This window comes from Oncorhynchus clarkii, chromosome 20, assembly GCF_045791955.1.
Source record: "Oncorhynchus clarkii lewisi isolate Uvic-CL-2024 chromosome 20, UVic_Ocla_1.0, whole genome shotgun sequence".
In the NCBI taxonomy this organism is placed as follows: Eukaryota; Metazoa; Chordata; class Actinopteri; order Salmoniformes; family Salmonidae; genus Oncorhynchus; species Oncorhynchus clarkii.
In genome coordinates, this window is record NC_092166.1 from 47477985 (window position 1) to 47501568 (window position 23584).

At 44.5% G+C, this 23584-nt stretch overlaps 1 protein-coding gene across 8 annotated transcripts in view; it reads left to right on the forward strand.

The window, feature by feature from the left end:
• Positions 1-23584, forward strand: part of LOC139376442 (retinoic acid receptor alpha-like) — a 257204-nt gene that overhangs the window by 211291 nt on the left and 22329 nt on the right. The gene's annotated exons all lie outside the window — the stretch shown is intronic.

Here is a 23584-nt window from a genome sequence, read left to right on the forward strand (position 1 = left end):
GTGTTCTTTGGGACCTTCAATGCTGCAGACATTTTTTGGTACCCTTCCCCAGATCTGTGCTTCGACACAATCCTGTCTCAGAGCTCTACAGACAATTCCTTCAACCTCATGGCTTGGTTTTTGATCTGACATGCACCTTAGATAGACAGCTGTGTGCTTTTCCAAAGTATGCCCAATTGAATTTACCACAGGTGGACTCCAATCAAGTTGTAGAAACATCTCAAGGATGAGTAATGGAAACATGATGCACCTGAGCTCAATTTTGAGTCTCATAGCAAAGAGTCTGAATACCCATGTAAATAAAGTATTTCTGTTTTTTATTTTTAATACATTTTCCGTTTTGTCATTATGGAATATTTGTGTGTAGCTTGATGAATGTTTTATTTAATCCATTTTAGAATAAGGCTGTAAGGTAACAAAATGTGGAAAAAGTCAAGGGGTCTGAATACTTTCTGAAGGCACTGTATATACAGTGCCTTGCGAAAGTATTCGGCCCCCTTGAACTTTGCGACCTTTTGCCACATTTCAGGCTTCAAACATAAAGATATAAAACTGTATTTTTTTGTGAAGAATCAACAACAAGTGGGACACAATCATGAAGTGGAACGACATTTATTGGATATTTCAAACTTTTTTAACAAATCAAAAACTGAAAAATTGGGCGTGCAAAATTATTCAGCCCCCTTAAGTTAATACTTTGTAGCGCCACCTTTTGCTGCGATTACAGCTGTAAGTCGCTTGGGGTATGTCTCTATCAGTTTTGCACATCGAGAGACTGAATTTTTTTCCCATTCCTCCTTGCAAAACAGCTCGAGCTCAGTGAGGTTGGATGGAGAGCATTTGTGAACAGCAGTTTTCAGTTCTTTCCACAGATTCTCGATTGGATTCAGTTCTGGACTTTGACTTGGCCATTCTAACACCTGGATATGTTTATTTTTTAACCATTCCATTGTAGATTTTGCTTTATGTTTTGGATCATTGTCTTGTTGGAAGACAAATCTCCGTCCCAGTCTCAGGTCTTTTGCAGACTCCATCAGGTTTTCTTCCAGAATGGTCCTGTATTTGGCTCCATCCATCTTCCCATCAATTTTAACCATCTTCCCTGTCCCTGCTGAAGAAAAGCAGGCCCAAACCATGATGCTGCCACCACCATGTTTGACAGTGGGGATGGTGTGTTCAGCTGTGTTGCTTTTACGCCAAACATAACGTTTTGCATTGTTGCCAAAAAGTTCAATTTTGGTTTCATCCACATGTTTGGTGTGTCTCCCAGGTGGCTTGTGGCAAACTTTAAACGACACTTTTTATGGATATCTTTAAGAAATGGCTTTCTTCTTGCCACTCTTCCATAAAGGCCAGATTTGTGCAATATACGACTGATTGTTGTCCTATGGACAGAGTCTCCCACCTCAGCTGTAGATCTCTGCAGTTCATCCAGAGTGATCATGGGCCTCTTGGCTGCATCTCTGATCAGTCTTCTCCTTGTATGAGCTGAAAGTTTAGAGGGACGGCCAGGTCTTGGTAGATTTGCAGTGGTCTGATACACCTTCCATTTCAATATTATCGCTTGCACAGTGCTCCTTGGGATGTTTAAAGCTTGGGAAATCTTTTTGTATCCAAATCCGGCTTTAAACTTCTTCACAACAGTATCTCGGACCTGCCTGGTGTGTTCCTTGTTCTTCATGATGCTCTCTGCACTTTTAACAGACCTCTGAGACTATCACAGTGCAGGTGCATTTATACGGAGACTTGATTACACACAGGTGGATTGTATTTATCATCAATAGTCATTTAGGTCAACATTGGATCATTCAGAGATCCTCACTGAACTTCTGGAGAGAGTTTGCTGCACTGAAAGTAAAGGGGCTGAATAATTTTGCACGCCCAATTTTTCAGTTTTTGATTTGTTAAAAAGGTTTGAAATATCCAATAAATGTCGTTCCACTTCATGATTGTGTCCCACTTGTTGTTGATTCTTCACAAAAAAATACAGTTTTATATCTTTATGTTTGAAGCCTGAAATGTGGCAAAAGGTTCGCAAAGTTCAAAGGGGCCGAATACTTTCGCAAGGCACTGTACCTTCCATTCCTCCAGCCAAATCACAGGTAGGCTTTTGCAAATATGATCATCTCAGCCATTCTATGCAGTATTGTATTATACATTGTGAAGTTAAATGCTACATGTCTTGAGTTGAAGAGTGAATATCAGTGACAGGTTTTTTTGTGTATACCATACCATTTAGAAAACCGGAAACAAGCGCCTGGAAGATGGAGCGATACCCCCGTGGTATCGATACCCCCGTGGTATCGCGATACTAGGCCTGGTACCAGTATCGTTAGTGAAATGTTGGTATCGTGACAACACTAGTATTTGTGGAGATATTATGGTAGGTTAGCAGTAATGCTATATAGTAATGCTATATAGTAATGCTATATGCCATCTCCTGAAGAAGTGTAATATCTAGGCTAAAGCTCACTGCTTCATAGTCCAGTTTCTGGCTATGGACCTCGATAGGAATACTATACTTCTCATCTGGAGACATTTCAGACAGACACTGTTCAGTGAAGGAGGAGAAACGGCACCCTGGGGATTTCTAGCCTACAGCTCCCAGTGTTTTGACGTTTCAGACAGACACTGTTCAGTGAAGGAGGAGAAATGGCACCCTGGGGATTTCTAGCCTATAGCTCCCAGTGTTTTGACGTTTCAGACAGACACTGTTCAGTGAAGGAGGAGAAACGGCACCCTGGGGATTTCTCGCCTACAGCTCCCAGTGTTTTGACGTTTCAGACAGACACTGTTCAGTGAAGGAGGAGAAACGGCACCCTGGGGATTTCTAGCCTACAGCTCCCAGTGTTTTGACGTTTCAGACAGACACTGTTCAGTGAAGGAGGAGAAACGGCACCCTGGGGATTTCTAGCCTACAGCTCACAGTGTCTTGACGTTTCAGACAGACACTGTTCAGTGAAGGAGGAGAAACGGCACCCTGGGGATTTCTAGCCTACAGCTCCCAGTGTTTTGACGTTTCAGACAGACATATGAAATATCTAAATGACTATGACTGTCCCTTCCTCATTTAGGCCACTTTTCTTTCTTTTTTTCATCCACTGGCTGTTGTCTTACATCTGGGAGAAAATGGAGATGTCAAATCAAATCAAATTTTATTTGTCACATACACATGGTTAGCAGATGTTAATGCGAGTGTAGCGAAATGCTTGTGCTTCTAGTTCCGACAATGCAGTAATAACCAACAAGTAATCTAGCTAACAATTCCAAAACTACTACCTTATAGACAAGTGTAAGGGGATAAATAATATTTACATAAAGATATATGAGTGAGTGATGGTACAGAGCGGCATAGGCAAGATACAGTAGATGGTATTGAGTACAGTATATACATATGAGATGAGTTTGTAAACAAAGTGGCATAGTTAAAGTGGCTAGTGATACATGTATTACATAAAGATGCAGTAGATGATATAGAGCACAGTATATACGTATACATATGAGATGAATAATGTAGGGTATGTAAACATTATATTAGGTAGCATTGTTTAAAGTGGCTAGTGATATATTTTACATTTCCCATCAATTCCCATTATTAAAGTGAGCTGGAGTTGAGTCAGTGTGTTGGCAGCAGCCACTCAATGTTAGTGGTGGCTGTTTAACACTCTGATGGCCTTGAGATAGAAGCTGTTTTTCAGTCTCTCGGTCCCTGCTTTGATGCACCTGTACTGACCTCGCCTTCCGGATGATAGCAGGGTGAACAGGTAGTGGCTCGGGTGGTTGTTGTCCTTGATGGTCTTTATGGTGTGCCGTCTGCGCGGTGGGGAGTCTGGTTGTGTTATATCAGGGGGAATTTCTCAGGAACCTGAGGGAAGCTTTTGAAAGTAGGCTAAAAAGGAGGAGGGCAGAGAAAGGAGGCATTTATGTATTTGTCTCATAAGAGAATAGCTTTTGATATGATTGTTTGGACTTTTATTTAGCTCTTTTTGCTGTTCCGTGGTAGGCAAACAAACACCTCGCTGTTTAGCAACACCATCTCCGATGTTCCAATATAACTGAAGTGTTGCCCAATGAGAGTCTCACAAAGTGCTGAAAGTACAGTATATCCATCCGCAAATATTTCCTTTTCTGCTCGTACACACCTGTGTTCACACAGTGAGTAATGTTTGTGGACACATCAATACCAGAACTGAGAGACTGCTGTACTGTACAGCGTAACACCGATCATATCAGTAGTTAAGGAACACTCTTACTACAGCAGTCTACTTTTCCCCTTCTCTCCACCCGAGGATGTGACTAAACGTCGGTGACACATTGAAACTGTCGTGACCGAGCCACCACACTGCGTAGACTAGTTGCTCTCTGTACTGGAGTGTAGTCCCGCTGTCTCTGAATCCCTGCTGCCTCCACGCAACAGACAGGTCTTTATTCCCTCATACCGTACGTGTGAAACCTTTTTGCACAGGCGCGGCTGATGCACAATAGCGACGGATTACTCTGTCAGCACCCTGAGCGGCGAGGTTTCACTTGGAGAAAAGGGTCTGCTGGCATTTTCAAACCCTCATCCCTCTGGAGCAGTCACACGGTTTAATGTCATTTTTGGCTCCTGGTATTTTGCCCTTTTTCTTCTTTGAACAAAACCAAGAGACCGGGTTGAGAGACAGAGAGGGAGCGAGTGAGGGAGGAAGAGAGTGAGAGCTGAGGCTTTGCTGGAAGGACTCATTATTTGTGGGCTCTATGTTTCAACTGATGGAGACTTGGCCTGGAATCAGTTTTCTGTGAAACGGGCCCGTTGGCAAATTGAGTCTGGTACTGAATGACCTATATGCCGTCCTATTTAGCGGCATTACACCGTTGCCAATGTTTATCTTCATCCGCCTTTCCCACCCTCCCCCACCCTCTTCACGTCCTCTCCTGTGACATATGGAGCCAAAGCCCCACACAATCCTAATGACCCAGCAGCGACTCTGTTGATTCTACCCTTCCCACAAAGAGCCCTCCGATTAGGGCAGTTTCCATCGACACCGCTCCACAATTTGGAAACCGCGTCCATCTTGCCCCGAAACGGAGGACGGTACCAGCATACACTAGCTGTGCAGAGTGAAGCGAGAGCCGCTGACTGGCTGCCCACGTGAAGTCATTGAGCCGTCGCCTGTCGCCGAAGGGTGTGTTGCTATGCGTGCGTCTGCATGGCTGCCTAAATTCTCTCTCGGTGGTGAAATCTTCTGTGTGAATTATGGATTGGGTGTAATGCAGCGATTAGCCCCCCCCCCGCAAACGTCTTGGTCCTGCTGCGCTGTTGTCGGTGCGAAGGTGACCAACCAGGTGTCTGCAGCAGGATGCAAGGGACTGGAACACCCTGGGCCACAGATAAAAAAAGGTTAGGGTAAGACCAGCTCGAAAGCCCCCATAACTGTCCTTCGCACCTCGCCCGACATCCACGGCTAAAACGTGCAGAGGTAGACTGAGGTAAGGAATATAGGCTAGTTCGTCCATTCTCCACTATTCTCCTAAATCCCAAAGAGAGAAAGAGATGCCACCAAAGTCCAGTAGGTGGCAAGGTCTTATCTGTGTTGAAGGCCACTAGGAGTACCTCATCATGTCAAGAGGAACGCTATAACTAACCTCTCCTTTTTGTACAACACAGAGAAAACAAGGCGCACGGAATCATGGTCAGCCGACTGTCTGATAGATGGAGAAGAAGAGGGTTTGGGATTCCCCTGGTAAAGGCTACCTGTACTCTCCTAGGCACAGCCACACAGAGCCCTCTTCAGAAGCCTGATCAACCTGCTGCTTCCCCTGACGTGGCCTCTTTTTGAGCCTGGCTGAAGTCAGTCAGTTTGATCTCATTGTGAAGCAGCCAGTCAACTTAGCGGAGGCTCCTTGACACCACTACACTCTGCTGGATGTGGACCAGTGCCTTCTGTGCAGAGGCTTAATGGCTGCGTTCGCTATCCCCTCAGGACTGACGCCGAGACGGCAGGGCACGCAGCCACCGCTACGTCGCTTTTTGTAATGCTCGGTCTATCGTTCTTTCGGTTTTCTCATTCTCTCGCTCTCTTTCTTCCTCTCTGTTTCTCTCTCTCCATTGACTCCTACATCTCTCTGTTGCCAACTGCTCTCTTCCTCTGCCTCTCCCTTGTCCTACTCTGTCAGCTCCCATCTCTCAACCCTCTCGGCAGGGCTCTTTAATAAATAAAAGGTCTTCATAAGACTCACGTTCGTATTGTCCCCATCCCCCCCAATGGTTGTCTGTCCTATCCTGTAGCTTAGCATAGAAACTTGGGTCTCTACCTAGCCTATACTGCATCCCATTCTCTCCTACTGTGCCATGATTTCTGAAAAGCTCCCGCTCTGTGAATAAGGCATTGGGGGGAGGCTTGCATTATGGATGGGCCACTTAGCTTAATTGACAGTTAACTGGGAAGGTCCTGGAGGCTCAGGTGTAGCCGCTACACGGCCGGCAGGTCAAATGTTGAGTTTGGGGTCAGACGAGCGTGCAGGTTAACGGGGAAGGATTAACGCCTCTCACCTGGCCGACTGCAGCCTCAGGTTACCACCGAGTTCACTCTTCGCACACAGTCCATTAAACCCACACACACAAACATATGCAGACACACAAACGCACACATGCAAACTGCCTCCACATGAGGCTGTCAGGGGTAGAGAGGATCAGGGGAATATCATTGTCTCATAGCACTGACTAGTACCAGTGGACATGCTGGTGGCCAGCCACGTCAGAGGAAATCTAGCTGTGTGTGTGTATGTGTGTGTGTTACAGCCATGATTACATGGCTCCCCTCAGGCTGTTTGTGGAAAGGTCAGGGATCCATGCAGGAAATGAGTGTCTGCAGAGAGAGGGGATGCTTGTCTGTTCCATGTATACTGACACACACACTACTAGGGAAAAACGAAATTAACACTGACAGACAAAGCTTAACGTCCTTCATTAAATTCTGGAAACATCCCTGTTATATCCCCCAGACAGGAATAGTTGTCTGGCTACCCAGACTCATTGCTCTGGGCAAACGCTACGCCACACCCACGGACATTAGTTTCCTCTCTGAAAAGAGTCTGGGTCTGAGTTCCTCCCTGACCCTTCACTGAAAGCAAACACATTCAGGGTCGTCTGGCTGGTCCAGAAGCCGATAGGTTGGGCCAGAACACACGTGGGTAAAGTGCCGGTTTGAAAATATGTCATTGGCTTTCATACTGTGATTAGTTAGAGACGATCCGAATCACTTTGTTTTGTGCAACGCCCCTCGTGCCTCTCGTCACCCACCGCAAACGACTACAGTGACGACCGTCTCAGACTAAATAAAAGTGTGTAGCGAATGACTGTGCTGCGGAAGAATTCGGTGTGAGTCGTCAGGCTAAGGGAATGGGATGCCATTTGGGACTATATCTGTTTTTTCCACATTAGCGACCTGTGCTAAAGACAAATGAGTCTGTCCTCCCCTAGCTCGGCCCAAATCCGCTGCTAAGGAGCCCCCTGACTCGGCTCGTCAGACAGCTGAATCAAATGTGTGTCATCAGTCATCATTAGGGGGAATGAGGAGGAGGCTGATCTGAGGGCAGGGGCAGCTGTACTCTGCTCTACTGTGCTCCTCCATGATGACATAGGCTGGGTGGCTAGGGTTCAAATACAAAATGAAGCTCTGTTGCTAGGTCTGTGCTGTCCGTCTTTGGTGTTCTGTGCGGTCATGTACGGTTTTGGTTATAAAAAAAAACAACCGTGTGTGCGCTGCTTCTTTTAAGAGCCGAGTCTCCTTTACTGATTAACATCCAATTCTCACTTAACACAGAAATACTAGAACAGGGATCAGCTGTTGAGTCGTGTTTGTGTGTCCATGGCTAACGACGGGGTCGGACGGTTGGGACATAGCACTGGCATAGGCTGTCTCACTATGCTAAACATGTCAACTGTCTCCCAGAGGACTTTATGGCGATTCAACCCCTTCTGGTGACCTACTAATGTGTTATAACCCCCGATCACACTGGCGACTGCCCACTGCAAGCTAACGGGGGCTCCAGAGTGGCGCAGCGGTCTAAGGCACTGCATCTCAGTGCTAGAGGCGTCACTACAGACCCTGGTTCAATTCCAGGCTGTATCACAACTGTCATTGGGAATCCCATAGGGCAGCGCACAATTGGCCCAGTTTCGTCCGGGATACGGTTTGGCCGGGGTAGGCCGTTATTGTAAATGAGAAATTGTTCTTAACTGACTTGCCTAGTTAAATAAAGGTTAAATAAATAAAAAACTGTCTACTGACAGGATAATCGCACACTCACTGTCTCTCTCCTGTCTTAACCCAACACCCACTCCTCAAGACACATGGGTTGTCTTCTTTGGATTTACCACAGCAATTATGGCTTTTAACATGAACATGCACCTGACATTGTACTGGTGGTCCTTTATGTAGGGACTGTTTTTGTCCTGTCCATTCTTTTCCTGTTCTGTCCAACACTGGGCATGTTCTGTCCAACACTGGGCATGTTCTGTCCAACACTGGGCATGTTCTGTCCAACACTGGGCAGTACAGGAATGTGAACCATTATCTAGCTGTGACATCTATGGAGATAGAACATACATGAATGACAGTTGGAATTATTAGGGTTAAAATCACTTTGACAAGTGTTTGAAGTGATCGCTTGTTATCTGCGATCTAAAGTCGGAGATGGAAACGAGATGATCCGGTCGCGATGCTATACACACACACGCGTCATTCAGTCATGCACACACACACCTAATCATCCTAATTGGAATGTATCACTCCTCACCTCTCCACCTGATAGCTGGTGTGTGGGCGTTCTGGCACAAACATGGTTGTCATGCATCACAAAGGTCAGTCCCGCACTTTGGTGGTGGAGGAGGTGAGTTTCTCCCTTACTATGTAAAGCTCTTTGACTACCTCAGTTGGTAGAAAAGCACTATAGAAATCCAATCAATTATTATAAAGTTAATTAACCGTAGAGTTTGCAGAGATCAACTGGTGGTAATCCTCTCCCCTGTAAAAGACTATTGTCTTCCACACAGAGGGAGAGAAATAAGAAGAGGTTGAGCGAGAGCGAAGCAGGGAGTTTTAGTTTAACATGACAAAGCCTGATTTCAGCAACCCACTCCTTTGCTACTGACTCTCTCTCTGTTTTCTCTCTCTGTTTTCTCTCTGTTTTCTCTCAATACCTTGTTCACCCATCCCCTCATAACCCTCCCCTACCTCTCCACTTCAACTCTCGAATGCAAATAGCCTCCCCTTGCATATATTGGCCCACTTCCTCTAGTGTTGAATATGCGTTTGAGAACAGAGGGCTGAATAAATGCCTGTCACAATGGATTAGGCCCTATCAATGTGCAGATAACCTCTGGAGAGAGCAAACACACAGGTTTGAACTTCTGTCGGCCCACAGACGTGAGCACCCTGTCACTGTGTGTGGTGTTGGGCTAATGCAGTTTATTAGCCCTAGTTAATATACAAATTCACTAAAGGGTGTTGGCGCACAAACGTGCTTTTCGTGGCGTAGTAAATCCATAGAGATTTGTATCTCTATGGATTTAAAAAGGCTTTGAAAACTACTAATTAAGTGAGTGCTTTGCTAATCACTGTTGATCTTTGAGGTGATACCCTGTTGTTTACTTTTGAAGACTGAGAACTTTTGGGGGGGCACATGTTTTGCTCTTTTCTAGTTTACTGCATAGTGCAAACTGAAGAATACAGAGTCAGTCCAGCCACACACTGAATGCATCTCCAGACCTGACCTTGACAGCACTACCATGCGATGCCCCACCATGCCTCATGTCCGCTGGCACAGGCCTTGTGTCTGCAGCTGCACATCAGAGAGAGAGCGTGAGACACACACTCTTACATAGTTCCACCCAGTTAACTAATCCTTTAAAAAGAGGGATCATCTCAATGTTTGATGCAGCACTTTGATACAGTTCTCATTTTAAAAGCTGGTTTGTTAAGACATCAGCCTAATTCACAGTTGAGCATAACGATCGTTGGTGTACGATTACTGTCACGTGACCCTGGCTAACTAGGGCTAGGCAGTCCACAGCAGAAGTGTGTCACCAGGTATGGGGCGGTACAGGGCAGGGATTTGCCAAAAGTTAGGCTGTATTAGTGCTAACACAGTCCTTCTAGAACAAACAAGCCGGCATTCAGGGCTTTATTCGGGAACCTTTTGAAATGTTTCCCTTTCGTGTCACAGTTCCCCGTTCCTTAAGCCGTCTACCAGCTCAGATCATCATGTCTCTCCTCTCCTTGCAGTAGGCGGTATGTGGGCCAACTCGGCTGTAGGTGTTGATGCTGTTCTGCGTCCTATTCCTTTTGTTTGTGCACTACGTTTTGACCAGGGCCCGTATGGCTCTGGTCAAAAGTAGGGCACTATTTAGGGAATAAGGTGCTATTTGGGACGCAGACTGTGTCACCGCGAAGTGCATGTTTTTAACGGCTCTTATAGAGACTCTGGGAAAGACCAATGAGATGATTGTGTTGCGAAACACTGTAAGCGCTGGCGTTCTATATAATGTAGCATAGCAGTGTCTGAGAGATGACCGTTTTCCTGCCATTATGGAAGTAACAAACACGTACATAGATATACACACACAGCTCTTTTACCAGCGTTCCTATGTTTCTGACTGAGCCTTGCACCAACACTGGACGACATCATGTGTGAAGGGCAAAATTCTCCACTCGCCACTCACGCACCTCCATGCCCTGGCATCCCCTGTAACGGCTGCCCTTTGCCCCATCTCTCAGCCATGTTGTCCCCCACCATCAGCTCATGCCAAATGTCTTGAGTCACCCCAGGCAGGTGCCAGCACACATGACCCCGGTGTCAATCAGCAGCTTTAGACAGCTGATCTGCCAGAGAAAGTTGTTTGCCCACAGTGGGTAGTAGGCGATCTGTTGATCTCTTCTAATCTGAGTCAATGGACTGTAGAAGACTGTTAGCTTAATGCATGTGTTCAGCTCTGAAACTCGAAAGCTGTTCTTACAGCTCAAATGTTCCTCAGATGTGCTGAACACAAGGCTGTTGCAACATCGAAGCCATCTGTTGAACTCTTCTAATCTGAGTCAACGTATTGTAGTTGACTGTTTTGTTTGTGTTCAGAATCGGAGCCGAATATGGTTATATAATCATTCAAAAGCTGTTATTATAGCTAAAGGGTTTCTGCGTTAGACTAGACAAGGCTATCGTACCGTCAGATCCGATGAACACATAACTCAGTATGGCTAAGACCTCTCGCGACCTAATCTTTTCCATCTGCTCCTCGATCCTCTCCCCCTAGCCCAGTCTGGCCACATATGTTTAGTCTCCTCCGTTTGCCTTTGCACCAACAAGTAATGGGCTGAAACTGAAACCTTGTGCATTATTACAATCCTGCCAGTGACGAGAAATTATCTTGGGGCCCCTGAGAAAGGGGCTGGGAACACAAAGGAAAACATAAGCTGGGTCTGAGTGTCCTAGACAATTGGCTGATTCAAACCAGACCTGGGAGATAAGAAAAGAGCTCACGCCATTCACCCCCTCCCACTTCACCCATGTGTAAAGACAGCACAAATGATCCTCCTAATACGCAGCCTGCCGCGTTTGCCCCAGTTCGGGCTCTACTCTAACATGGCCATTTCCTGCAGGAGAGGAGTGATCCTGGCCCACTCTTACCTGTACCCTTCTGCTTCTCCTGGGGCCCTCGTCCATTAAGGGGTCCGTACCGGGTTTGACTGTGTGTTTGACTTAATTTGTGGCACTTGAGTAGTGGGGTGAACGTTTAAATGAAATTGGGATCCTTAAAGTTAAGAAAAATGCCTAATTGAAAGAGAGAAAAAAATTGAATCTCCCTCAAAATGTTAGTCACAGTGCAGATGGTTTGCCTGATCTTTCTCTTCGCTAATGATAGGAGTGTGTTTAGTCTTTTGCGTGTACAATATCCAATCCTGCTTTACTGAAGTTGCGAGACATTGCAAGCCAAGAAATTCCGAATTTTTATTTAACCTTTATTTAACTAGGCAAGTCAGTTAAGAACAAATTCTTATTTACAATGACGGCTTACCGGGGAACCTGTTCAGGGGCAGAACGACAGATTTTTACCATGTCAGCTTGGGGATTCGATCCAGCAACCTTTCGGTTACTGGGCCAACGCTCTAACCACTAGGCTACCTGACGCCCTGAAATACAGTATATCGTTGCTAGATTCAGGTTTTGCTTGCCGATAGATGGGCACACTGTTCTGACTCACTCTGTCCCTCACCATGAAAGATGCAAATATTTGTGTTCCTGGAAGTACGGCAACTAATCAGTCACCTCTGTTACAAAAATACTGAATCTTAGGAGTCGATTCCTAGTGGAAGATGTTTTCTTTCTACTAAATGTCTTGGTAAGTCATGGTATTTAACAAACTTGAAAGTACTTTTTTTTAGGAGCTAGTGGTCTTGTGTGCAAGCAGCTTGAGATGATTTGATTGACAGTTCTGGACTCCAAGTGATGGACGTTAGTACTGCTTCAGGAGCCGCATTCCTTTCCAGACAAGTATAATACCCGTTCAGTGGCGCTTTGAAGTTATCTACAGAAAAATGTTTTGTGTTGGCATTTAAAAAGCCGTGGTGTGCCCTTACAAACAAACATGCCGTAGCCGAGGCGCTTTCAAGGGTCTATGACAGCGGTAGATCTAACTTTATTATCCTGCCCTATTGGTCATACATATGTAATAGGACCATTATCCTGCATTGTGAATTGACGTCACATTTTATTTTTTTTGTTACCATTTTAATGGGAAAAACAATTTTAAATGTTTTTTAAACACTGAGCAAAATTGTCCATTTGTCCACTCTTTATAATAGACATTGGAGAATTATTGCTATAATTGTCTTTGCATTACTGAGAACTCAGCACCCCCCCCCCTATAATAGCTCCCAGTCCAACAAGTGGTAGGGCCTAATTTCTCTGAATCCCAGATTCCTAACACTACCTGGACATAATAAATCTCACGCTCCCATCCAATCGTATTAAACGGGATTATGGGCTGCAGTTTTATTTAATCTAAACATATATAGTTTTTAAATCTCCTTCCTATCTGGTTGGTAGGGCTGCGCTTTGTGGATCTGGGAGGGGGGCGGAGACTTTTGCGCCGATCACTCCTCCTCGTCACCAGAGCACATGTGGCTGAGATGGACAGGGAGCCCAACTCACCGCAGACAAGCAGCAGCTTTGTGGGGTGCTTACCCTGCACTGGTAATGGTCACACTCACTCTTTCTTACAGTAATACACACACACACAAGCATGCACACACTCGTGCACCACTCACACAGGCATGCACACATGCACATTCATTCATGCACTGTGCGCAAGAGGGCTGAAGAGGAGGAGGGAGGGAGACGATATATGTGAAAGGCTCTGTCTCTGCTCCCTTTCCCCTGGGTAACTCTCTCTTTCTCTGTCTCATCTGCCTGTCCATGTGTGTGTTGATGATCTATTAGTTGTTCGGGATCTGGCTTCAAGTTGTGCTGGTGAATGACAGGACTTCCCTCTGGGGTAGGAAAAGGCCCCATTTTCCCCAGAAGTTAGTAGACCGCTGACCAAGCATCCTCGTGTGTGTCTTCCCTGCTTACCCACATTTCTAACACCGATACCAGAAAAAACACAGCTGCATCTTCTGTCATCCATCATCCTCTGTTTCTCTCCTCTTAGGCCATACCATATTTGACTACACATCAAAGGTCTGTAAATGTGAAGCCTGTCTGGACTCTTGAGAACTATGATACTTTTGACTAGAACTAGATACCCCTTTGCTGTAGACGAGACACTTTCCATCCATTCTCAATCATGTTCTCTGTTCATTATTTTGGTCGGACATCAACGAGTCCCTAATACGGTCTGTCATGTCTGGTCTGGTCTGGTCTCATCTCTGGCTGTGTGTGTCTGGGGTCTATGTAATAGAAAACACACAATCCTGTGCCTGGTGGTAAAGGACAGTACACTGGAAGACCCCGCGAATGCCCCCTCACCCTGCCCGACGACTGCTAGCCTCGCCAGCCCGTTCGCTAATGTAGTTACCGTTCCCCCTAATGACGCTGAAATCTCATTAATATGCTTCACAGCTGGGCCCAGTCACCCATGGGGATGATGTTAATAAAATCTCCCTGGCCTATAACCCAGAGCTGAACTTTACACAGACCAGGAATAGGCCAAAGAACGATGCCTAGTTTGAGCCACACATGCCGAGCTTTATTACAAGATGGCCAGTAGTGTTGTCTGTATGCGTTTATATATAGCCTGGGTGCCACTCTGTTTCTGCACTAGCCAATGACAGAGGAGTTAAATTGACTGGTAATCAGGCTCGTTTCGGATTATTATCAGAACTTTTGATATAGCCTACCTTGTTGTGATTATGCCTCTTTGGATCATCCCTTCGTCCTGCTGTTCGGTGTAACGGAGTACTGAAGAGATGTCTAATGTGAGCACAATGGTTGACTCATCAAATATGCAAAGTGAATCTGAAGAGCGACATTATGAGACCCTTAACACTCAAGCTAATTAAATCACTGGTGCTTTGGGTGCCGCTGCCCTGCAAGCACATTAAGTTAAACCATTAACATGTTTTGGCTGCCGACAAAACACAACACACACTTTGTTTCTGAATGTTTTTCTGGGAATGTGAACATCAAAGGGAGTTCTGAGAAATCAAAGAGTTGTTGTATCATGGTCGTAGAGTACGGTTACATGCACACAATAATGTGATTTATTGTGGAGAATCAGATTTAATATCATAGTTCTATTATAAAGTTTGAATGCTTTCCGACGTCTCTAATAATCCTGTTTACATGGACACTGAAATCAAGCTACCCGATGGCACTCTGATAAATGCAGAAAAACGCCAATCAAGATAAACGTCCTGCCACAGCGAGCATGCTATTTTTGGTAAGCATATTTGATTGAGTTCGGACATTATAAAGTTTGAATGTGAACTACTTATGAGACGCAATACATCCAGTTGTTCCGAACTCAGGCTCGCTCAGCTGGTGCTACTGTAGCAGATGCGCAGATCAAATACACCACTGCAACGCCGATTTTAAGGTGTTTACGCGTCCTAATAATTCTAAAGACTGCTCAGAAAACCAGGTGTTTTAATCGGCGTATACTTTGATTTTGACCTCACGCCGATTTAAGACTATTGCATAATCTGCCTACTGCCATAATCAGTTTAATATCAAATTATTACTCTGCATGTAAACATACTCATAGATGCTAGGAGGTCGAGATGATTGGAATTGGACCTAGCCTGTCCTCTATCTAGCAGACCCTTATACAGTTTAGAAAAGTTACCCTCTCTTTCATGGTGCCTACAGAGGCTGCTTTAGCCTTATCAGTGCTGGGTAACAACTGCCCAGATGTACTCTATTGTCCGTGCTTTGGTAGAGCTGGTGTGGCCCTGAGCAGTAGCAGCAGGCTCTGTCCTCCTGAGTCAGCCCTCTCCATCTCACAAGAACAGCATTGTTCCGCTCGGCACTCCAGAACTGAGCCATTGTGTTTAATTACAGTAGCCAGTCCCCTCACAGACTTGTCCTTCTGGCTCAGATTTTTTCTACAAAAATATTTGTGTGCTTTCATTAGGGCAGTTTGTGTGTGTGTGTGTGTGTGTGTGCTGAAGGGCTGTTGCCCTTGTGCGCGTGTGTGTCCTGTACATTTGTGTGTGTTTGTATACATATGTCTAATGAAGGCAGCTTTAATATGGATGAATGTCCCGGTAATAATGCAGGGTTGTAATGGCTCCACATCAGAGAGAGTAAGAGGGCGAGCGAGAGGAAGGGAAATGGCAAATGCGCTTTTGCTAATGAGAGAAAATGTGGTGTTACGTAAAGATTGCTCTATTTAAGTTTAATTTGTTTGACATGAGCGTAATGACTGCCAGCCAGGGCCAATGGCATCAGCAAAGACTGATGCCAGCACTGATGACAATAACAAAGGGCAATGAAAGCAAAAGATTGCATCCCTCCCTCCCTCCCTCAACCCTTCACCCCACCTTCACCCCACCCCAAATGAAAAAGAGGGTGCTCTGAGTGCATCTCTCCTTAACTGCCCCCGAGCTATTCATTACCGCCTAGCTGATGAAAGGTGAAGTTTTGTTTACTAGCGTGTGACCTGTTCCCTGATCCACGTCCTGATGGAAAGAAAGGTCTTTAAGCTCGCTTCGTCTTGTCCCCCATCATCAGTTGAAACGAATAGCGAACCCTATTTCATTCATGCCGATTTGAGTGTTTTCTGTATTTCGCCTTCCCTCTAAGCTTGTCCTCTGGGTTAAGTAAACCAATACATAACATGGTTAATACTGTTTACTGCATGTATGCACAGCAATAAAGGGAAGTCATGATAAACGGTGCTCTGGTTTTCGTTTGGATGAGCTTACAGGATGAAGCACGACACAAAGGTGTATCAGAGACTTTAGGCATATGTAACAACACGTTTTCCCTGCTCGCTCTCAGACCACGGTGGAGGGCCATGTGAGTAAGGCTGCAGTAAACTGTCAATTTGCCTCCAGTCTTGACCAGGCCTGGTTACTATAGGAAGCCTATAGACTTTATAGTTCACTACCTACCAGACTCCTTGCTAAACATTCATCGTGCAGCCTTGCTTTTGGCCATACAGGTGCTTCCATCTTGGCTGCATCCTCTAGTCTTTGAAACCTAGTCATTGTATAGGTCATTTTCCATGTCTGACGGAATGACACTAAAAATGCATTTAAAAGAACCAGTGAGTGCAATGGGGGCACATATAGATGTACAGAAGTAGAAACCCCCAGGGAGCATTTGCGAGATCACCTTTAATTTCCTCTATAGAAGTATTTTAAAGGCACAGGCCGATCATAGGCTTTGAAGTGCTTCCTGGGCTGGTTTGTTTTTACACACAGGCAAGACACCCCCCCCCCCGGGATGAAAAAAAAAAAAGTTTTCCTGAGATGAGAAGGTTTTTAAAGGTCGTTTTCCATACACCGGTGGTGCGGTTAGTGCCCCGTTGAGTCCGTGTCCCTTGTGTGTGGTTTTGACTTGACTGGGTAAGAACTCGGCATGGCATTCTGTAGAGAGTCACAAGGGTTGCATGTGGAATTTAGCAGAAACCCACAGAACTGATCTCGTAATAACTGTGGGACATTGCTGGTATGATGAGGGAGGTATGGGTACAGCAGGGTTGACTAATGAAGACCACCCTGTACACTAGCAAAATAAACTTCAGTTTCTCCCCTAATGCTAAACTAAGAGGCCACATATACTGTCAATCAATAGATCAGTAATACTGGAAAACTATTCTCACATGTTACAATATGCTGTTTGTTGAAGACCGAGGTCTCTCCATTTTCCTTCCAGTTTTCACTGAGAGACAGGAGTGAGATTGTCTTCATATCCTGGGTCTGATTAGTGTTGCTGTTGGTCCCGGCAATGTGCGCTTCATTGCAGTTCTCTCTACAGTTAGCTGCGTTATTGCAGTTCTCTCTACAGTTAGCTGCGTTAATGCAGTTCTCTCTACAATTAGCTGCGTTAACGCAGTTCTCTCTACAATTAGCTGCGTTAATGCAGTTCTCTCTACAGTTAGCTGCGTTAATGCAGTTCTCTCTACAGTTAGCTGCGTTATTGCAGTTCTCTCTACAGTTAGCTGCGTTATTGCAGTTCTCTCTACAGTTAGCTGCATTAATGCAGTTCTCTCTACAGTTAGCTGCGTTAATGCAGTTCTCTCTACAGTTAGCTGCGTTATTGCAGTTATCTCTAGAGTTAGCTGCGTTAATGCAGTTCTCTCTACAGTTAGCTGCGTTAATGCAGTTCTCTCTACAGTTAGCTGCGTTAATGCAGTTCTCTCTACAGTTAGCTGTGTTAATGCAGTTCTCTCTACAGTTAGCTGTGTTAATGCAGTTCTCTCTACAATTAGCTGCGGTAATGCAGTTCTCTCTACAGTTAGCTGCGTTAATGCAGTTCTCTACAGTTAGCTGCGTTAATACAGTTCTCTCTACAGTTAGCTGCTTCATTGCAGTTCTCTCTACAGTTAGCTGCTTCATTGCAGTTCTCTCTACAGTTAGCTGCGTTAATGCAGTTCTCTACAGTTAGCTGCGTTAATGCAGTTCTCTACAGTTAGCTGCGTTAATGCAGTTCTCTACAGTTAGCTGCGTTAATGCAGTTCTCTCTACAGTTAGCTGCGTTATTGCAGTTCTCTCTACAGTTAGCTGCGTTATTGCAGTTCTCTCTACAGTTAGCTGCGTTATTGCAGTTCTCTCTACAATTAGCTGCGTTAACGCAGTTCTCTCTACAGTTAGCTGCGTTAATGCAGTTCTCTCTACAGTTAGCTGCGTTAATGCAGTTCTCTCTACAGTTAGCTGCGTTAATGCAGTTCTCTACAGTTAGCTGCGTTATTGCAGTTCTCTCTACAGTTAGCTGCGTTAATGCAGTTCTCTTTACAGTTAGCTGCGTTAATGCAGTTCTCTTTACAGTTAGCTGCGTTAATGCAGTTCTCTTTACAGTTAGCTGCGTTAATGCAGTTCTCTCTACAGTTAGCTGCGTTATTGCAGTTCTCTCTACAGTTAGCTGCGTTAATGCAGTTCTCTCTACAGTTAGCTGCGTTAATGCAGTTCTCTCTACAGTTAGCTGCGTTAATGCAGTTCTCTCTACAGTTATCTGCGTTAATGCAGTTCTCTCTACAGTTAGCTGCGTTAATGCAGTTCTCTCTACAGTTAGCTGCGTTATTGCAGTTCTCTCTACAGTTAGCTGCGTTAATACAGTTCTCTCTACAGTTAGCTGCGTTAATGCAGTTCTCTCTACAGTTAGCTGCGTTAATGCAGTTCTCTCTACAGTTAGCTGCGTTATTGCAGTTCTCTCTACAGTTAGCTGCGTTATTGCAGTTCTCTCTACAGTTAGCTGCGTTATTGCAGTTCTCTTTACAGTTAGCTGCGTTAATGCAGTTCTCTCTACAGTTAGCTGCGTTAATGCAGTTCTCTTTACAGTTAATTGCGTTAATGCAGTTCTCTCTACAGTTAGCTGCGTTATTGCAGTTCTCTCTACAGTTAGCTGCGTTATTGCAGTTCTCTTTACAGTTAGCTGCGTTATTGCAGTTCTCTTTACAATTAGCTGCGTTATTGCAGTTCTCTCTACAATTAGCTGCGTTATTGCTATCAGGATCTGAAAGGCATTTTGCTATTCTGCACGTTTGTCTCCTGATATGGGAGAATCTGGGGTTGGTTTTAGCATAACATTTCTCCATTGTTTCTCCGGCAGTGAGCATGTTGGTTTGTATCAGCCTGGGTTATTTTTGGTTGACTGATTATAGTCTTCCCAGGTGTTTTTCAGGAGCATGTCCACTGGGATCGACAAGCAGAGGTATCCATGGACACATTAAAAGGAGAGCCCAAGCTGTGGCTGTGCGTGAGAGAGAAAGAGCAACGGAGTGCGTTTAGGTGGACGATGGATATAAGTGTGTTTGTCTGTGCGCGTAAGACAAACACTTTTGTGGCTGTCAGCCAAATAGTGTGTGTGTGTGTGTGTGTGTGTGTGTGTGTGTGTGTGTGTGTGTGTGTGTGACCGTCTGTCTGCCGCGTCACATGGCGTCCCATTGCCAGCTGAACTGCCGGCCTGGTGAACCTGTGAGCTTTGTGTTAAATATAGATCGCTTATTTACACACGAGTGCTGCCCGGGCCTTTGGGCTGCACAGAGACGTCACAATCCTTACTACCAGAGCTGACGCAGGAGGGGAGAGGTCATGACGCAGAGCATACACACACAAACACAGAAAAACGCACGCTTTATAAAATATAATAATTTCACAGCACAGAACATGTTATAATTGTGCTTACGCAACCGTGATTATTGTATATGTGTCTCTGCGTAGGAGTGTGTGAATGCAGGCACCCACGTCTGCTTGTGTGTGTCTAGGGCTGTGGTGGCAATGGAATTTGGGATGATGGTAATTGGCCAGCGAATTGACCGCTGTCTCCATAATAACCGTTTGAATAGCAACGTTTGTGGGATGCACATTTTCTCCTGATGCATGTGCTGCCATCGAATAGAGCGGGCGTCCCCATTCAAGTCGAGGATGGCTAAGTGGGGGGACTGGCGGCTAGGCCTGGGCGGTATACTGTATACTGGGGAATTTGGAAATAATCACAGGATGGTTTTTCAATACCGTTGAAGCTATTTATTTGAACTATTTCTATACATTTTGATATTTGTAGCTTCTTTAAGTAAATACTCGCTGTCATCTTGTGCAAAGCGTTAGGATATACAGTGGCAAAATAAGTGTGTGAATCCTTTGGAATTACCTGGATTTCTGCATAAATTGGTCATAAAATGTTATCTGATCTTCATCTAAGTCGCAACAATAAAAAAAAACACTGTGTGCTTAAACTAATAACACACAAGTCATTGTATTTTTCGTATCTATATTGAATACATAATTTTAAACATTCACAATGTAGGTTAGAAAAAGTATGTGAACCCCTAGGCTAATGACTTTTCCAAAAGCTAATTGGAGTCAGCTAACCCCGAGTCCAATCAATGAGACGAGATTGGAGATGTTGGTTAGAGCTGCCCTGCCCTATTAAAAAACAAAATTTGAGTTTGCTATTCACAAGAAGCATTGCCTGATGTGAACCATGCCCCAAACAAAAGAGATCTCAGAAGACCTAAGATTAAGAGTTGTTGACTTTCCTAAAGCTGGAAAGGGTTACAAAAGTATCTCTGAAAGCCTTGATGTTCATCAGTCCACGGTAAGACAAGTTGTCTATAAATGGAGAAAGTTCAGCACTGTTGCTACTCTCCCTAGGAGTGGCCGCCCTGCAAAGATGACTGCAAGAGCACAGCGCAGAATGCTCAATGAGGTTAACTAAAGACTTACAGAAATCTTTGTAACTTGCTAACATCTCTGTTGACGAGTCTACGATACGTAAAACACTAAACAAGAATGGTGTTCATGGGAGGATACCATGGAAGAAGCCACTGCTGTCCAAAAAAAACATTACTGCACGTCTGAAGTTCGCAAAAGAGCACCTGGATGTTCCACAGTGCTACTGGCAAAATATTCTGTGGACAGATGAAACTACAGTTGAGTTGTTTGGAAGGAACACACAAGACTGTGTAGAGAAAAAAGGCACAGCACACCAACATCAAAACCTCATCCCAGCTGCAAAGTATGGTGGAGGGAGCATCATGGTTTGGGACTGTTTTGCTGGACAGCTTGCCATCATCGGCAGAAAAATGAATTCCCAAGTTTATCAAGACATTTTGCAGGAGCATGTAAGGCTATCTGTCCGCCAATTGACGCTCAACAGAAATTGGGTGACGCAACAGGACAACGACCCAAAACACAGAAGTAAATCAACAACAAAATGGCTTCAACAGAAGAAAATAGAGTGGCCCAGTCAGAGTCTTAACCTCAACCCGATTTGAGATGCTGTGGCATGACCTTGAGCGGTTCACACCAGACATCCCAAGAATATTGTGGAACTGAAACAGTTTTGTAAAGATGAATGGTCCAACATTCCTCCTGGCCGTTGTGAAGGTCTGATCCGCAGCTACAGAAAACATTTGGTTGAGGTTATTGCTGCCAAAGAATAGTCAGCCAGTTATTAAATCCAAGGGTTCACATACTTTCCCTTTTCCCCTGTGAACGTTTACATGGTGTGTTCAACAAAGACATGAACATGTCTAATTTTTAGTTGTGTTATCTGTTAAATCAGACTGTTTGTCTATTGTTGTGACTTCGATGAAGATCAGATCAAATGTTATGACCAATTTCTGCATAAATCCAGGTAATTCCAAAGGTTTCACATAATTTTCTTTCCACTGTAAAGCACGTTCTTCATTTCACCCTTTACAGCTTCATAATGTAAATAATGTTTAGTTCCCCGGAACAGTTGAGCCAGTCGTGTGTTTGTAAATAGCACAACGGGAGAAGACGGGAGCAGGTGAGCCCAGCTGTGTATTGATGGGTCGCATTTATATTGAAATATTTGCTTAAATATAGTGATCAGGGACGTGCAGCTGTAGTTTTACGTTAGTGCAACACATTCAGAAGAAAATAGCTTTGTTTTCATGTACAGACGTGGAACGCTGTTTGGCTGGCAGCTACAGAGGTAAACTTATTTTGTTGTTGCAAAAACGATGCATGACCATCATATTTTATGTTTATCATAGAATGACTGTAGCCAGCGACACTTCCTAATATTTTGCTTAGTTATTTTACCAGAGAACAGTAGTCCGTCTACACCGAGTTAAATGCTACACATCAGTCCTAGTGCTCAAGCACAACATTTGTCTGATGCCCGGCAGAAATGATAGGAAGAAGCATTTTAGATCTGCATTTACAAAACGCTGCATGAGATTTCTGAGCCGTATTATATTTCTTTCCGCATAAAGAAAGAACAGTTCTGCGTTGACGTGAGCCCTAATTGACTAATATAATAAGGTGACAAGGCATCGTATTGTGTAAGGTAAGCTTTCTGCCGTGTTTGAGAAGTCAAAGCCCTTTGGATGTACAGCTGCCACTGCTATCTGGATTTGCTTGCCGTTTTCTCCTCTGTTCTCAACCCGGTCTGCTCCTCCCCTATCTTCTCCTAGCAGAGCAGGCAGGCCCATTGCCCTCGTGACTCTACTCTGACACAGCATGTACACCTTTGAATATACCACAGGTGGACTGAAATCAAGTTGTAGAAACATATCAAGGATGATCAATGGAAACAGGATGCCCCCGGAGCTCAATTTCGAGTCTCATAGCAAAGGGTCTGAATACTTATGTGAATAAAGTATTTCTTTATTTTATTTTTTTAATTTGCAAAAATTGATAAAAACCTGTTTTTGCTTTGTCATTATACGGTATTGTTTGTATGTATGATATTCGCTATTAGTTTTGCTAATTTAAGTGGCATTCTGATAACAAATGCCCAATGGTCTTTTTTTGCGTTTTTTTGGTGCCCCCTTGTGTACTAAGCCGTAAATCCCAGAATGAGAGAAGGAAGATATGAAAGTCTGGAAACCACCCAACTGGTGGCCATTCTGAATGTACCCATAGGAGCAAAGGAAGTAAAAGCAGGAAGTGTACCCATCAATTTGTGTTGTGATTTGTTTATTCAACTCAACTTACATTAGAAAAAAAAGACTTTCCATTACATCAGTTAACATCATTTGAATGAACATTCTACATGACCATGGAAGTTATTGGATCACAATACCAGGCAGCCGTTGCAGGTGTTTACCAGTCAAATTGCCAGGGTTAGAGGTTCCAAACCTGTTCTTTTCATTCTATGTTTGCTGCTGCTGGATTGTGGGGAGTGTTGCCTAGGTAACTGAAGTTTGCAAACACCTTGCTTGTTTCTGCCAGGAGTAAAAAAGTTTGATCGCGTTAAGAGTCCATGTTACCGCAGAAACAGACTCGAACGCCTGGCCGCACCGTCTCCAGTCAGCTGTTCGTTCCTATCTATTTCAAGAATAATAAGTCTCGTAACAAGGGATTCCGACTGATTTATCTCAGTTAATTCTCCCGTCTTAAGCCTTGTTTGTTTTCAGGGTCGGGAATGAGAGCAAGAGAAGGAGAGAGGGAAAGAGAACGTGGGG